The sequence below is a fragment of the Acinonyx jubatus genome, chromosome C2 (assembly GCF_027475565.1).
Source record: "Acinonyx jubatus isolate Ajub_Pintada_27869175 chromosome C2, VMU_Ajub_asm_v1.0, whole genome shotgun sequence".
NCBI classification, from domain to species: domain Eukaryota; kingdom Metazoa; phylum Chordata; class Mammalia; order Carnivora; family Felidae; genus Acinonyx; species Acinonyx jubatus.
This window is the reverse complement of record NC_069384.1, coordinates 68149332-68165593: the sequence shown is the minus strand read 5'-3', so window position 1 is coordinate 68165593 and position 16262 is coordinate 68149332. Positions and strand designations below refer to the sequence as shown.

Genomic DNA, 16262 nt, shown 5'->3' with positions numbered 1-16262 from the left:
TCTATGAATGAGGAGATAAGACCAAATGACTCTCATGCTTCTTCCTGCTGTAATAGTCCATGATTACATCAAGATAAAATTTAAATGAGGTTTTAGGGTAGAGACCTAGTGGTTTCACTAGTGTGTCCGGTGTTCCATGAAGCTTTGACACTCAGGAAGGACAACTCCAATGGCTGGTGTACAGGTTAATTTAGTTCAGCAAACAGTAGTTATAGGTAGGATGTATACCTGGGATAAAAACATGACAGAGAGGACCAAGAGACTTTCCCTACATTCAAGGGATTCACATTCTCAAATCGCTGAGGCTGTGAATCTGCCCCTCCACGCCTACTCTACACACACCAGCCTTGAATGCCGGGATGCTGTCTGGGAAGGTAAGAAGTGAATTCTGATGTTGCATGTCAGACCTGAGAGCTCCTTCAAGTTTGAGCTCTGTGCCCTGCCCCTGCTCAAGAGCACATTGAAATGAAAGGGAGGGGGTGGGGGCTCAGTGACAGTGATTAGACACCTGTGTCCTCCTGACAGAGCTGTCTGAGTGGTGGTAAGGATGATGCCTCATTTTTTTCTCATCTGGTGGCGCACTGAGTCCCTGAGTGACTCCTAAGAGATGCAGGTCCATCCCTCTCAGAAGACTCCAGCAGGGTTTAGGGCAGGCCAAGGCAGCATGAGTAAGGTGGGGCCTGTTGGGTGCTGGTGTTTGAGATGGCAGGCACAGGCTTGGGAGGCAGGGCTGCCTGTGAAATGTGAAGGACTTGGCAAGCTCAGCCCCAAACCCTGGGAAGCCTGACAGGGGAGTAAAAAATGAGACTGGGAGAGTTGGAGCCAGGAAGGCAAGGAAAAGCAAATCAAATCTGGATCCTGATTTAAAAGGCATTAGGCTGAGCAGAGCCGGGCACCTGAACATACTTTCCACAGCCTGTCATGCAGGGCTTGCATCATCCGTGAGCAGTGAGGGGAGGTTGAGTCCGTGGGGACTGGTTCCCCCGGCTGCAGCCCCCACAAGCAGGCTGCTCAGAGGCAGACACCACTCCACAGAATACCAGAGGGCAGGGTGACCTGCCAAGGTTAAGTCCAGGAAGGAGAGGGGAGACACTGGTCTCTGGAAGTGGTGAACATAATGGCCCAGTGCCGGTCAGCCACACACACATATAACCAGTGCTGGCACTTGACTGATGACTTACTTGGGGCAAAGCTCTTTTATAATAAAGTCAGGTCAGCCACCACTACACTTCTACCTGCTCATTTCCAGCCAAGGTATGGTTATTGGAAGCTTGGGGTGAAATCTGGACATCTAGGTGCCTGAATCATTGATGGAGACACTGTGTAGAGTGGTTTCTTACAAGGGGTCCATCAGAACCTACTGGGGCACTTGAAGTCTCCCACACCTTATCCCAAGGGGGTGAGACCAAGAAATTTGCATCTGAACACATTCACATCCCATACAGGTTATTCTTTAAGCCGCCAAAGGGCGACCATTGGAAGCAAAGGTCATGACCTCAGGCTTTGCTTCATGTTGGGGAGCATGTGGGAATGGCCAAAGCAGTGGAAAAGGAGGTACAATTTTCCTTCTGGGAATGATGTATCTGACAATTGAGAAGGTGTTCTCTCTCTTTTTTTAAAAAAATGTTTATTTATTTTTGAGACAGAAAGAGCACAAGCTGGGAAGCTGCAAAGAGAGAAGGGGACATCCAAAAAAGCAGGCTCTGCACTGACAGCAGAGGGCCTGATGTGGGCCTCGAACTCACGAACCATGAAATCATGATCTGAACTGAAGTCAGATAGATGCTCAACCAACTGAGCCACCCAGGCTCTGTGAGAAGATGTTCTCCTAATTGATGGGCTGCGCAAGCACATGGTTGACTCATATAGATTAGTGGTTCTCACTGTACCTGCTTATCCACATGTATATACATTTAGTACATAAGCAGATACAGAGCATATCTGTGCCTTATACATAAAAAGGAAGATTTTTGCCTCTCCTCCCTAAACCCGATTTCACCTCCCTGGGGTGTACCCTCATACAAGATTAACTTTTATAATGGTTAGAATCTTCGACTGGGATGGAGTTAAGGGATCAGAAAAGAGCAAAGGGAAGATATGGGGTAAGAATAGCACACAGAGATGAGTGCTCTACAGTTTGTGTAGTTGCAAAAGATGGGCTACTAATTTGACTATAAGCTTCCTAAAAATCATGATCAGGCGCAAGAACCATTTTGTCCTCAAAAAGTAAACCAGTTTCAGGGTGCATGTGTGGCTTAGTCGGCTAAGCATCTGACTCTTGATTTCAGCTCAGGTCATGATCTCATGGTTCGTGAATTCAAGCCCCATGTTGAGCTCTGCACTGGCAATGCAGAGCCTGCTTGGGGTTCTCTCTCTCCCTCTCTCTTTGCCCCTCCCTCCCTCCCTCTCTCTTGCTCTCTCTCAAAATAAATAAATAAGCATTAAAAAAAAAAAAGTAAACTGGTTGCTCAGGAGGTGCCATCACAGGACATAAGTAGTAGGGGGTCTCGAGATGGTGTGTGCCTATGTATATGTACGTACTTATCCTTGTGCAAATAAGGGGAGCGATCTAGATTTTTAAAGCAGTGAGAGATGCTATTTGGGCAGAAGAATAGAGGACCCTGGCTCTGTCACAGTCCTCTCTCCTGTGATTCTCTCCTAAAACTCACCATGGTCATCTGCCCTGCCTTTTCCCAAACTGGCTCACCTGTTTTTCTTCACCTCATCTCCTTTGTGGCCCTGAGATCTCTCTGTTCTACATTCCTTCATGCTCCCTGAACCTCTCAGTGCCCCCAGTCAGGTGAGAGGTGTGGCCTCCAGAGGTAGAAGTTGTGGGGGAGGGGGGGTGCGGTAAGTAGACAGAACTCCCGCTGTGGCTGAAGGCCATCAGTGCCTCTGGGAGGCCTAGTTCACCTTGACTTCTTCTTCAGGAAGAAGTGGCCAGCCCTGTGCTCATAAGCATGTGCTTGCCAAGGCTCAAATGGCCATAAAATGTCGGGGCAGGACACAGAGAACCTCCGTGCATACCTTGTGCAATGGGGCCGTGGGAGGAGTAGAAAGACCATGGGCTTTGCAGCCAGGACATCTGGGTTTGAATTTCTTCTACTTAGTTCTCTAAGCTTCACAGATGAGCTGGGAATAATAATTCCCATTTCACAGCATGAGTGGGAGGGAGGGTTGATACAATAGAAGTGTGCCAGCACATAGTAGTTGCCTAATAAAATGATAGGCATTGTACCAGTAATATGATCAGGATCACTGGTCTGCCATAACACCACTCTAAAAGTCTTGTTCTAAGAATGTTTTAAAGTAAAAATATAATATGCTATTTAAGAACATTTAGAAAAGCAAAAGTAGAAAAAAGCTTAAAACTACTTACTCATCGTTCCACCTTGCTATATTATAATTTTGTTTGATGGTTCTTGTGTTTCTTTGTTAAGCTGGGGGTTTCTTTTGTTGTCAAGATAAGGATAACTATAGGATTTATAGGGGCAGGGGCCAGACTTGATTTTGAATTCAGTCCCATCCTTTTGTAGCTGTAACCTTGGGTAATTTGCTTAGTTACTCTGGAAGTCACTTTCCTATCTGTAAATAGGAATACTACTACCCATATTGTGGCATTGTTTAAAGAAAGTATATTTGCTGCATATGTCATATAAATAAGTGCTTAATCACTGATAGTCATAATTAAAATCATTCATACTGTTTTGTATCCTGCTTTTTTCACCCAACGCTTCGTTCTTCAAATCACTGTCAACATAATTTTAATGGTTAATATTCCATTAAATTCGACATACTACCATTTACTGAGACATTTCTCTACTGGTGGTTATTTAGATTATTTTTAATATTTCCTTTTACAAATTAAATTCTGATGAACATCTTTATATGAGGCTTTCAATGCCATATCCTGGGTTAGCTTAGTTTATAGCAGGGGGATTCGTGGAAGAAAGGCTTTGGGCATTTTTAAGTTCAAATGCTTTCCATTAGGCTAGTCTTCAGCTAGCACTGGCATCAGTGAGGGATGAGACAGCCCCAGTCTTTAGGACCCATCTGCTCCTGCATCTGTGTTGTGCACACTCTGTCCTCGTGGCATGCCCTTCCGCCAGCATCTTCCTGCCTCACCTCTCAGTCTGGTTCTTCCCCATCTCTGCCACACTTCTCTCTGAGCCAGAATCCTTCATTGGGCCTCAGTCTGCAACTGTCCTCTGGCTTCACCTCCTGGTGCTGGCTTCCCAGTCCTGGTTAATTTATCAGTTTATTAATTTATATCGTTAATTTATTCAGTCACAAAAGAAGGACATGGTGCTCAATTATGCTCTCAAGAATACTCCTGTGGGAGTTGGGGAAGGGGCACTGGTGAAAAATCTTGTCAAAAGACTAGGTGGTATTGGAATAGCTTTTTGATATCTGGAACCTTCTTGCCTGTGATCCTATTACTTCCCTGAAAGGCTACAGTGGAAAAAGCATGAATTTAGAGACCTTGTACAAATAACTTACCTGCTTTGACCTTCATTTTCCTTACCTGTAAAATTAGCATAGTAATGAGGACCTTCCAGGTCTATTGGGAGGATTAAGTGAAATGATGTGCACAGTGAGGTCAAACGCCCATCCCTTCCATCCTGTGTAGCAGGAGGAAGAGTGGAAGGCCTTGGAAGGCCTGTGCTGTTGTCTTTGTGACCCTGCAAAAGTGTTAGAACCCCAGCCTGACCTGCTTGTACGTTGCTTAGGAGAGGAGCTGAGAAGTGACAGGAAAAAGGTTTCGTGTGCAGTTCATGAGTTAAGAGAATATCACTTAATTGTGGGCTTGATGGAAAACATTATGTGAGGTTGGTTTAGATCTTTCCAGAGGTCTGCCAGCAACCTCAGAAGTGGAGCCTTATTGAAAACAGCTGGGGAGGAGGTTGGCGCCCAGCCTCTCCCTGCTTTTCCATGCCCCAGAGCTGTCTTGCTCTGTGGACAGAGCTCAGCCCCAGGACTCTGCCAAGGGCCCTGGCAGCCTCAGCTGGGGACAGGCGGTGGCTCTGCCCAGCTGCAGACTCCAGCTTAAAGGTTGAAACCAGTTAAACCAGAGAGGATTTGGCTAGGACTGCCAGTTAGTATTTCTTTCAGGGCTTGGAGTTAACCACTGACTTGAGTCCTTGCAGGATGAGTTAACTATTGTGAGGTTCTCTGGGCAGAGGCGAGGGCTGCCTGCTGGGCGAGTGGCACATGGACTCCATTGTCCTTTGAAGTCCTCTGAGCTGTCCTGCTGGGCTCCAGCTAGGGAATGAGGACGCTGTTCCAGGCACCCATGTGGAAGCCCTTCCCCACCCCCCCCTGCCCCGCCCACCGCTGTGAAGGGCCTTCCATGGAGCATGCTGCCTGCTCTGCTACAGCCAGAGCCCATTTGGTCTCATTCCAAATGGTCACCAGCCATGCTGACTTCAGCCGAATTTTCATAAAGGATGGGGTGTCATTCTCTCAGCCTTCCTTTCTGAGGGGACTCACAGCTAGTCTCTTTTTTTATTTAGTCTCATCAAAATGTGCTCCTAGCAAATTTGCATAATTTGAACCTAAGTTGTTCAACTTTTTTGGTTCTTTGAAAGTAGAATATATTCATTGTAAAAGTAAAAATTGAAAATACAGAAAACATGGAAAAGCAAATAATCCCACCACTAGAGATAATAGCTTTTACATTTTTGTAGATTTCCTACTAATTTTTTTCTTTTATAACAGGAAGAAAGTATGTGGTTATTAAATGGCATCTTATCCATATTAAATAACTATAGTTTGTAAGCTCCCTTTTTACTTATTATTTAATGAACATTTTCTTACATGCCTCAAGATTATAATTTTTAGCAATGTATATAGTATTTTACCTTCTTGTTGTATTGTAATTATTTTAAATAGACTGTATTAGGCTTTGGATTTCTAGTATTTAATCTTTTAAATAACTTAAACTTACATCCATTTTCCAGGACATCTTTGATAATTCCTAAGGCAGATAAGAGACTTAGTGAATCTTGTTAAGTCTTTTGATAGTTTTTTCCAAACTGTTAAGGTAGCCATATGCAATCAGCATGACTATGCTAATCTTATAAGAAAGAAAAATGAAGATCAGATTATTACCCTCACATCAGTAACATTTAAAAATTTAACTTTCCCCGACTCTCATAAGTATTAGTAATCACTTTAATTATTAACACACTTTAATCAAAGATATTACATTTTATTTTACATTTGCTTGCTGCCTTTAAATTAAACATTTCTTTGTATATTTGGCTGCCTCATGAACTTCTTGGTAATATCCTTTACTTTTCCCATTATGTGTTCTTTTTATTTAGACATAGAGACATTTTATATATGAAGAATCTCCACCTTTGTATTCTGTATATAATTTAGATATTTTTGGTTTGATTACCTTTTAATTCTGGTCATGGCTTTACTTTTGTACAAAGGTTTAAATTTATGTAGTCACATATCTTAAATTTTTTTTCACTATATGAAGTTTATTGTCAAATTGGTTTCCATACAACACCCAGTGCTCATCCCAAAAGGTGTCCTCCTCAATACCCATCACCCACCCTCCCCTCCCTCCCACCCCCCCATCAACCCTCAGTTTGTTCTCAGTTTTTAAGAGTCTCTTATGTTTTGGCTGTCTCGCACTCTAGCCTCTTTTTTTTTTTTTTTCCTTCCCCTCCCCCATGGGTTTCTGTTAAGTTTCTCAGGATCCACATAAGAGTGAAACCATATGGTATCTGTCTTTCTCTGTATGGCTTATTTCACTTAGCATCACACTCTCCAGTTCCATCCATGTTGCTACAAAGGGCCGTATTTCATTCTTTCTCATTGCCACGTAGTACTCCATTGTGTATATAAACCACAATTTCTTTATCCATTCATCAGTTGATGGACATTTAGGCTCTTTCCATAATTTGGCTATTGTTGAGAGTGCTGCTGTAAACATTGGGGTACAAGTGTCCCTATGCATCAGTACTCCTGTATCCCGTGGGTAAATTCCTAGCAGTGTTATTGCTGGGTCATAGGGTAGGTCTATTTTTAATTTTTTGAGGAACCTCCACACTGTTTTCCAGAGTGGCTGCACCAATTTGCATTCCCACCAACAGTGCAAGAGGGTTCCCGTTTCTCCACATCCTCTCCAGCATCTGTAGTCTCCTGACTTGTTCATTTTGGCCACTCTGACTGGCGTGAGGTGATATCTGAGTGTGGTTTTGATTTGTATTTCCCTGATGAGGAGCTATGTTGAGTATTCTTAAAATTTTTTTTAACGTTTATTCATTGTTTTGAGAGACAGAGAGAGCCAGAGCATGAGTGGAGGAGGGGCAGAGAGAGAGGGAGACATAGAATCCAAAGCAGGCTCCAGGCTCTGAGCTGTCAGTACAGAGCCCGACGTGGGGCTCGAACCCACAAACTGTGAGATCATGACCTGAGCCGAAGTCGGATGCTTAACTGACTGAGCCACCCAGGCACCCTTGTAGTTACATATCTTTATGGGTTCTGCCGTTAGTGTCAAGCTTGGGATCTCTAAGATTATATCTGCATTTCTTTTCTTTTTTTTTTTACTTTTAATATTTTATTTCAACCAAAATGGATGTTTCTATGTATAGTGTGAGGCAGGGATCTGACTAAGATTTTTTTCAAGTGATCCATATTTAATAATCCAATTTTTCCCATTAATTTGAAGCCACTTTTATCATATACTAAAGTCTCATGTGTAAAATTTGTTTTAGGATTTTCTGGACTATTTTACTAACCACTATGTATACTCTTGTATCAGAACCAAAATGGTTTTAATTATTATAGCTTTTTAACATTTCCATATCTAATAGCATAATCCCACTGATTACTTTGAAATCAAGGGCAAAGTACTTTTCATTATTGATTCAAAACATACGTTGTTTAGAAAGTTTTGAAACTGTCATTATATGGGAACTTTGCACTTACTAAGTTTATTCCTAGATGAAGTGTGTGTGTGTGTGTGTGTGTGTGTGTGTGTGTGTGTGTGAGTGTGTGTGTGTACTTTTTCTAACTGGTAATAGTTACTACATATGAAAACAGTCTTACTTTTTGAGTAGTTTATAACAGGATAAAGCCAATATCAGAGATATATGTGTAGACTTTAATGCTTTTATTATTGAACAAAAAAATACTAAAAATTAATGAACCATGCTTTCAACTCATAAAATCAAAGAATAGAACAAACTGAAGAAAAACAGAAGCAAGATATTTATATAGAAGAAGTAAGTTCATTATGAAGTAGGAAAATGATATTAATTAATAAATTTAAGGACTATTCTTGGAAATATGACATAGGTAAACCTAACCAGGCCAACCAAAGAAAAACACAAAATGTAGAAATGAGACTCTAACCACTGATCTGGAGTTGACAAAAATGACATTTTCATGTTTAACTTTGATAATACACTTGAAAATCTTGAAAGAAACAGATTTTTCGAAGAAAATAGGAGCTGCCAAAATTGACTAAAAAAGAAATTGAAAACGTGAAAAGTTTCGTGGAAGAAACTGGAAAGGTTGAGGAAATACATCCTGAAAAGATGCTAGACCAGATAGTTTCGTGAGTGAGTTTATGAAACCCTTCAAGGAATGCATCATTCTAAGCTCTGTATTTGTAGCACAAAGGTTATTTATGTTACAAATGGAATATTTCTTTCATGTCCTCTCTCACCTTAATGCATTCAGTTCCATTAAATTCTTAGAAAACTGGGACTTGGGTTGGAAGGTATCCCTGACTGACAACATCCCAGCCAGATGGTTCTCTAGCCTCCTTATGGACGCTTGTGCAGATGGGGATCTACCATGTTACATTTATGTTATCCCTCCTTGTATGAGCCTAAATCTGCCTGCCTACATGATGGACCCATATATCCCTGTTCGGTCCTCTGGAGCTGCACATCACAGAGAGTCTGTTAGATAAGAGCTCTTCATGTATTAAAAACAGATACGCTCTTATTTGGTGTGTTTTATTTCAGGCTAAGTATATCTACTTCCATCAGTTAATCTCTATGTTCCTTCAGTAAATTTCTGTTGAACACCTACAAGGTGCCAACAGGGCAGTGACCACTTTGCAGATCATGAGCCCCCTCATCAGTGTTCCATTAATGTGTGGCACTTGTATCTGGTGGTCAGGCTGAATGGGACTGCCTTCTCCTTATTTGGACACTGTGCTTTGTTAGTGGCTTGAGAGTGAGTAACATTTAGGAGACTTTGGCCCAGCTCCTTTTACATGTGAGCTACCGCCACCTCAGATTTTGCCTAGTTGAGGATTTAGAACCTTCACATGACTTGTTCTTTTTTCATTTCTATTTATTTGGACCTTTGGTCCTTTAGAATGTTGATTCTGTTAGCTAACATGTTATGCTCTGCAGCTCTCTGGGGGCCAGTATTGATGCCAACTTCAGTTCTCCTGAGCAGACTTGTGTAATCTTCATTCAAGTAATTAATAAAAATGTTGATGCAAGGGAGAAATATGGAGTCCTGGGACCTACCAAAGAGACTGTGTCATTAATTTAAAAATACATATTATTGATCACCTAGTGTGTGCCAAGCAGAGTGCTAGCAGTTGGTGATTCATCGGTGAACCAAACCATTATAGTTCTTTCTGGGGGCAGCAGATACAGCCTATTGCTGGGACAGATGAGAGTAACCATGCATAGAATGAATGATACAGTGTGATAAGACCCTGAAGGAAGAACACACAGTGCCATGAGAACATAACAGCATGGCCTCATTTGGGAAATCAAGAAAGGTGTCTCTGAAATGACACTTGAGCTGGGAGAGAAGAGAGATCAGCCAACCATCCATCCACTCAGTAGTGGATTTAGTAGTCATGCTGGGTATGGAGAGAACTTCAAAAGAGGTGTACTGTCTAGTTCCCCCTCTTGAGTAACTCACAGTCTTACAGGGAGTGGTGCCAAATGTGCCTGGAATAAACAAAATCATAACCTGTGTTAGTGGTAAAGGTGCTGTCATCCCAGATTGTTGTGAGCCATTCTGACTTAAAGTATTCTCACTTTTTCCAGTAAAGTCATCCAGCTATCCTTGGAGTTCCAATATTTTGATGTTGAAACTTTTATAACACCGACTCCTTTTTGCACCTGGAGGCTGCCCATAAATCACTTGTCAGATAATGTGTCCTGATTCTATGGAAAATATGGTCACCGTGCTTGCTGTGGGGCAGAAAGAAATATGAAAGGTGATGTAATGGCGATTGGTTGCCCCAGATTTTCTGAAATAGGCCTGATTTTAAACGGTCCGTTTTGAGATCAGATAACTGTCTGCTGGCTTTAAAAATGTAATCCCTGTAGATAATAGTGTAGGTGCAGGAAGTTGGGAGGTGGGGGAGCTCAGAGGGGGCTGGATAGTTGGAGAGGCTTTCTAGAGAGGGAGGGAGTGGTCCTAGGGGAGTGGCAGAGGGGAGGGATGGAGCATCTTGGACTTTCTCCTCACTTGGTTCTACTAGCCGTGCACATTGCTAGGGTGTCTGTCCTATTCACCTAGCAGTGTATGGTGTGTGCTTTTGAAAGGGCAAAATTAGGAGGGTAAAGCTGATGTGTGACACATCCTATATGCAAATATAAAAACTATAGTTATCTCCTTCTGCAAAAGGGAGATAACAGAGAATTGGTTGTATTGGCATTTAGCTCTGACTTTGGGATATTTTTCTGGGCTTTATAAATAATTACTACCTACTGAGAGACGGAGCTCTGTCCCCAGTATCCAATCTGCAGGTGTGTTTGGAGAACTAGGCCCTCTGGTGGCCAGGGGTCAGGAGTAGCAGTGGTCTGAGCCCAGAGTGCTCTTAGGGGTCTTTGACTTAGAGCAAGCCTTGGTGAGTCGCGCAAGTCAGACTTCCCTGTGTTCCATGGGTCTTCCCCTCAGATGACCCAGCAGGGCAGTCAGAGCCGAGAATTCTCTCTGCCATGGCCCGCATTCGTGGCTTGCACCCTGGTGGCAGATCCTGCCAGGGGCAGCAAAATCAGTTCAAAAGAAGCTGAGTGAGGGCCAAAGCAACATTGGTTTTTTCCATTTCTCCTTGTCCAGCAAAAAGAAGGAAAAAAATACCGACTTTGGAAATGGGACCCTGGCCCTGGACCCAGCTGTGAGGCTCTTAAAACAGAAAACGGCTTTGGAATAAACAGTGCTCTCATGCTTGCGTCCTGCAGCTCTCTGGGGGCCAGGAGTTCTGGGGCCCCAGGCGTGCCCATTCCTTCTAGGCGGTAGACTGGCCTGGCTCCCCTCTGTCTCCGGGGCAGGAACCCCCTGACTTGTTCAGGCTGCAGCAGGCTTGGTGGAGGGGGCAGGGAGTGTTACAGGAATTCCCAGAGTCTGGGGGCTCCCTGAGAAGGTGAGTGGTGTGGGTAGAAGGAGCTAAGCTTTTCTGGAATAACGTGGGCTCTCTAGGGACATAAGTTTACAGATCCTTTTCCCATACCCAACCTGAAGATGACCTTTTTAAACAAACAACAGAAAGTATGAACCAAGCAATTTCTCAGGAGCCCCCAGGACCACTCCCAACAGTCGGCTTCCCCCCAAAACATCCCATCAGCACATTCTTCCCTAGAACTTGCTTCTCCTGCCACTTCCTGCCACTCCCCAGGGGACCAACCTCACCCATCTTTCCCTCTTCCCCACCCCTCTCGTCAGGCCTGGAGGTGACTATGGCTGACTTGCTTCATTCAGTAAAGGCCTTATGTAGGGTGACCCTGGTGCCTGCCAGTGTGTCTAACAGCTGCTTGGACTGCACCTGGAATTCTCTCAGCTGGTTGGCTTCAGCAGTTACCTACACTGAGGTGGGGGCAAGCCCTGCCTACAGACTCCTTAACCCACGTTAGTAACAAGAGCTTTTATGTAACGGTGGCACTGTTTTTATTTGTTCCAGTTCTCTGTGACAAGAAAAGGAGAGCAGATGCTCCAGCTTTCTGTAGATGTCTGTTCACCATCCTTCTTGGATTAGGGATGTTCTAGGGGTTGGGGAAGAAGGCCTATTTGGGCTGCAGCGCCCCCCGCATAGCAAACCTTCGAGCTTCTCTTACAGCAATCTTGGAAATGGACTGGCTGTGAATCCCTCTCTACCAGCTGGGGGTTGTTTAGGCCAAAGCAGGATCCACTGACCCTGTTCACCGGCTCTGGGGGTGTAGGAGGCACCTAGACTTCTAGGCAATGACTATAGCTGCCATTTGCAGGGCTGGCCTCCTCTGGGGATGAACATACTTGGTACCAGCTCAGCTGGGCCCCAGTCCCTCTGGATCCCTGAGGATCACATAGGTGAAAGGAACATTGGCAGGTTGGGGGAGGGGGAGAAAGTTTGAATTTTGTTTTGACTAAATAACTGGGCAGCATTTCCCCTCCATTTTTTCTAGATGCTTCTTCAGAAATAAATTTCAGTGACTTGGACTGGGAAGTCTAAATCTGCTTTAAATGAGTGTTTTGAACTAGGATTCAAACCCCTCTGATATTCCCCTGCCCCCAACATGCCCCAACACACACCCAGTGAAGCACCACATGCACAGGCATGCTCACAGTAGGACCTCATTTGAGGGTCTTGGCAGTTGTTTCTTCTCTCTTTCCTGTGTCCCCTGGAGTCCTGCCCTGAAATTCCTGAGCTTGTGTAAGAACTTCACCGCGGACTAGATCAAGCCTATTAAAATAGCTGCCCTGGTTATACCGGAACTGTCTGTGGAGGGACATTCAGAGAACTGGAGGGAGCCCCAGGGCTCTGCTGGCCTGCACCTGCACCGCCCCGCCTGGGATCCTCCTTGGTTCAGGAGTCACCTCTCCTGGCCCATCCCAGCATGGGGTCCCTGAGGGGCTGCCAGAAGGATCAGCAGAGCTACTGGGGACCATCTGGCTTCTGGTAAAGCTTGAATGACTTGTTCTAGGGACCCAGCCCTTTCAGTCGCCCAGCCCAGCTCCCTTGGAGCACAGCACTGTGTTGAGAGGTGGCCTGGGATTCCTGCTGTAGTAACCACAATGATCCTCTCTCTCTATATGCTCCCACAGTCCTCCACACAAGCCTCTCTCAGGGCGCTGTCTATGCTCTGACAGGCTGCGCACCCCTGTCATCCAGCACACTGGGAGCCACTCCTGGCTGGAGAACTTGCTGTGTTCATCTTACTGCCTGGCCCAGAGAGAAAGCCTATGTGGGTAAGGACAGAGTGGGGCAGAACTAGGCAGGGACCAGGTCGTGCAGGGCCTTGTGAGCCATAGTGACTGGATTTTATTCTAGTGCAATAAGAAGCTGTTGGAAAATTTTTAAATAGAGAAGTAACTTTGGTCTCAATTACATTTTTTAAACTTTTATCTCTTGATTTTAATGGTTAAAGCTATTGTGTTACAGGCAATGTAGTGTTTGGCAAAGGGATACACCTATAGGTATTTGAAATAAAACAGAATTCAGAAATAAGTCTACATACATATGACTCATTGATTTTTTTTTTATCGTGTAAAACATACATAGCATAAAGTTGACCATTTTAACCATGCTTAAATGTCCCATTCAGCGGCACTTAATGCCCCCACCACCCATTCTCCCAAACTTTTTTCATCTTAGAAACCTGAAACTCTATACCTATTAATAATAATTCCGCATGCCCCCTCCTCCTACCCCCAGCAACCACCGTTCTGTTTTCTGACTACTCTGGGTACCTCCTAAAAGTAGAATCAGGCAGTATTTGTTCTTTAGTGACTGGCTTACTTCATTCAGCCTGATGTCTTCAGGGTTCATTCATTGTATTGTGTATCAGAATTTCCTTCCTTTCTAGGGCTGAATAATATTCCATCCTATGTGTGTACCACCTTTTGTTTTATGCATTCATCTATTGATGGAAACCAGGGTTGCTGCCTTCTTTTGTCTATTGTGAATAATGCTGCTACGAACGTGGTTGTGCAAATAACCATTCAAGTCCTGGTTTTCAGTTCTTTAGGGTTTATACTCACAAGTGGAATTGCTGAATTATATGGTAGTTATATTTTTAATTTTTTGAGGCCCCTCCATACTTTTTTTCCACAGCAGCTACGCCATTTTACATTTCCCCCAACAGTGCGCATCCCCCCACAATGTTCCCCCCAACGTTCCCCCCAACAGTGCACAGGGCTCCAGTTTCTCCTTGCCACCACTTGTTATTTTCTGTTGTTTTTTTTTTTTTATAATGACCATCCTTAAAATGTGCTTTTATAAAAAAGAAAATGGAAACTTGTAAAATTATGGCAACATAAACAAAAGCAGATGAGAGAAGTCAACAGGTTGATGGACAATGGAAAGTGAATAGATGACTGACTGGCTTTGGCTTCAGCATTTTATGTTGTGCAGTGCCTGTGGTTAGGGGAATGGACAACAAGAAAAATAAGCCAGGTTGTGCCAGAAAATTCCTAAAGGGCTGAGGAATTGGAGGCATCAAGTACTTTCAAAGCCTGGGTTGTGCAGTGAAGCTGAAAACTGGAGGGTTGATTAAAAGTCTAATAAGAATCAATTAGGCCTGGATCCCCTCCTGTGCTCTGTGCACCAGACCACTACTCCTTCTCTACACTCTGAAAGACCAAAGGTTCTCTATGGAGAGACTGAACCTGACCAACTCTCAACTCCTGGACACAAGGCCCAGCTGAAGCCAGAGGTCTACGGGCAAGTCAGTATACTAAATAAGAGCCTCATGGCCTTCCCTCACTCCCAGTGCTAAATGCTGGTAGACAGATGTAATTACCATGTCCCCATCACCACCATCAAAGCAGCAAATGGGAAGATTCTTCTTTGTGGAAACAGATCATCTTGAGAGAGAATTTCCACAAAAATTGACAGTTGAGGGTTTTTACCACTTTACTGGGAGGCCCAACAAGTTGCCAAGGCCCCACCTGTGTGCATGGAGCTTTTTAATTTCTTCACTTATACATATGAACATCAGTGGAGGATCATCAGATGTTCAAGGGAAGCCTCTGTTAGGAAAGAGACAAAAAGAACCAAGAAAGGAACCAGATAGAAATAGAGGCCACAAAAAACAGAAAACTTTGAAGAAATTTAATCTCACCTTAGAGATAAGATGTTGCTTCCATTAAACAAGAAGAGGCTATTATTCAAAACAGCTTTGAAAAACTGAAAAAGAAAGAGTTTTTTGAAGTTAATGATAGCCAAAATAATAACTTCAATAGACTGGAAAATAAAATTGAGCATATCTCCTGGAGAAAACAAAAATAAGGAAGAAGGAAATAAGTGAGAAAAAAAAGAAATGTAGAGGGTCAACTGGTTGGGCTAGTATCCAACTCATAAGAGTTCTAGAAAAAGAGCATTTAAAAAAAACACAGTGGAGCCAGAATTGTCAAAACACAAATTCCTAAAAATCAAAAGACAAAGTTTACCAATAATGAGAAGACTATTACCAAAGATCCAATATGAGTGAACAGAGAAGGCACCCACACAGGGCCGCCTGGGTGGCTGAGATTGTTAAGTGTCAGACTTAGGCTCAGCTCATGATCTCCCAGTTTGTGATTTTGAGCCCTGCATCAGGCTTTTTGCTGTCAGCACAGAGGCTGCTTGGGATCCTCTATCCCCCTCTCTCTTTGCTCCTCCTTTCTCTCTCTCTCTCTCTCTCTCTCTCAAAAGTAAGTAAACATTTTTAAAAAGAGAGAAAGCACCCACAAAAAGGCAAATCTTCATGACATTTTAGACTGTCAGAGATAAAAGGGAAGATTCTAAAAGTTTAGAAGTAAAACATACATACACACATGCGCGTGCGCAGCACATCAGAGATGAACGATCGGTGTGGCACTGTACCTGTCAGTAGCGACACTGGATGCCAGCGACATTGCTTTCAAATGCCATGAAATAATACCTTCAAAATGTTGAAGAAAAATTTTTTTTCCATTTAGAATTCTATTCCTAGATGAACTGTAAGTTGAGCATAAAGTTAAAATATTGACACTCAAAAATGCCAGGTTTAAAAATTGTAACCTTCTATGCATTCATTCTTAAGAAACCACTGGAAGAGGATATATTCAGTCAAAATGTTGATAGACACCAGGAAATGTCCGAGAGATGGGGAAGGACCACTATCCATCAGGCTTAGAAAGCATCCAGTTTAGATTGGAGGAGGAGGACAAAATATTCCAGGAAGGATATCTCCAAAGGAGAACAAAATCAAAGCAAGTGGTGAATTAATTATCTGATGTGTTTGATCATTATTGAGAAGAAGTTTAGAGTTCTCCTAAGAAGTTGAGGTTCTTAAAAAAGCTAAGAAAAACAAAAGTATGGC

General features: G+C 43.3%; 1 protein-coding gene and 1 long non-coding RNA gene across 7 annotated transcripts in view; one reads left to right on the top strand and one right to left on the bottom strand.

The window, feature by feature from the left end:
* Positions 1–16262, top strand: part of MYLK (myosin light chain kinase) — a 276342-nt gene that overhangs the window by 112122 nt on the left and 147958 nt on the right. The gene's annotated exons all lie outside the window — the stretch shown is intronic.
* Positions 9011–15897, bottom strand: LOC113599811 (uncharacterized). The gene is made up of 3 exons (XR_008297706.1): positions 15785–15897; positions 15042–15106; positions 9011–10190 (listed from the first exon to the last, which is right to left on the bottom strand). It is a non-coding gene; the product is annotated as an uncharacterized LOC113599811 (long non-coding RNA).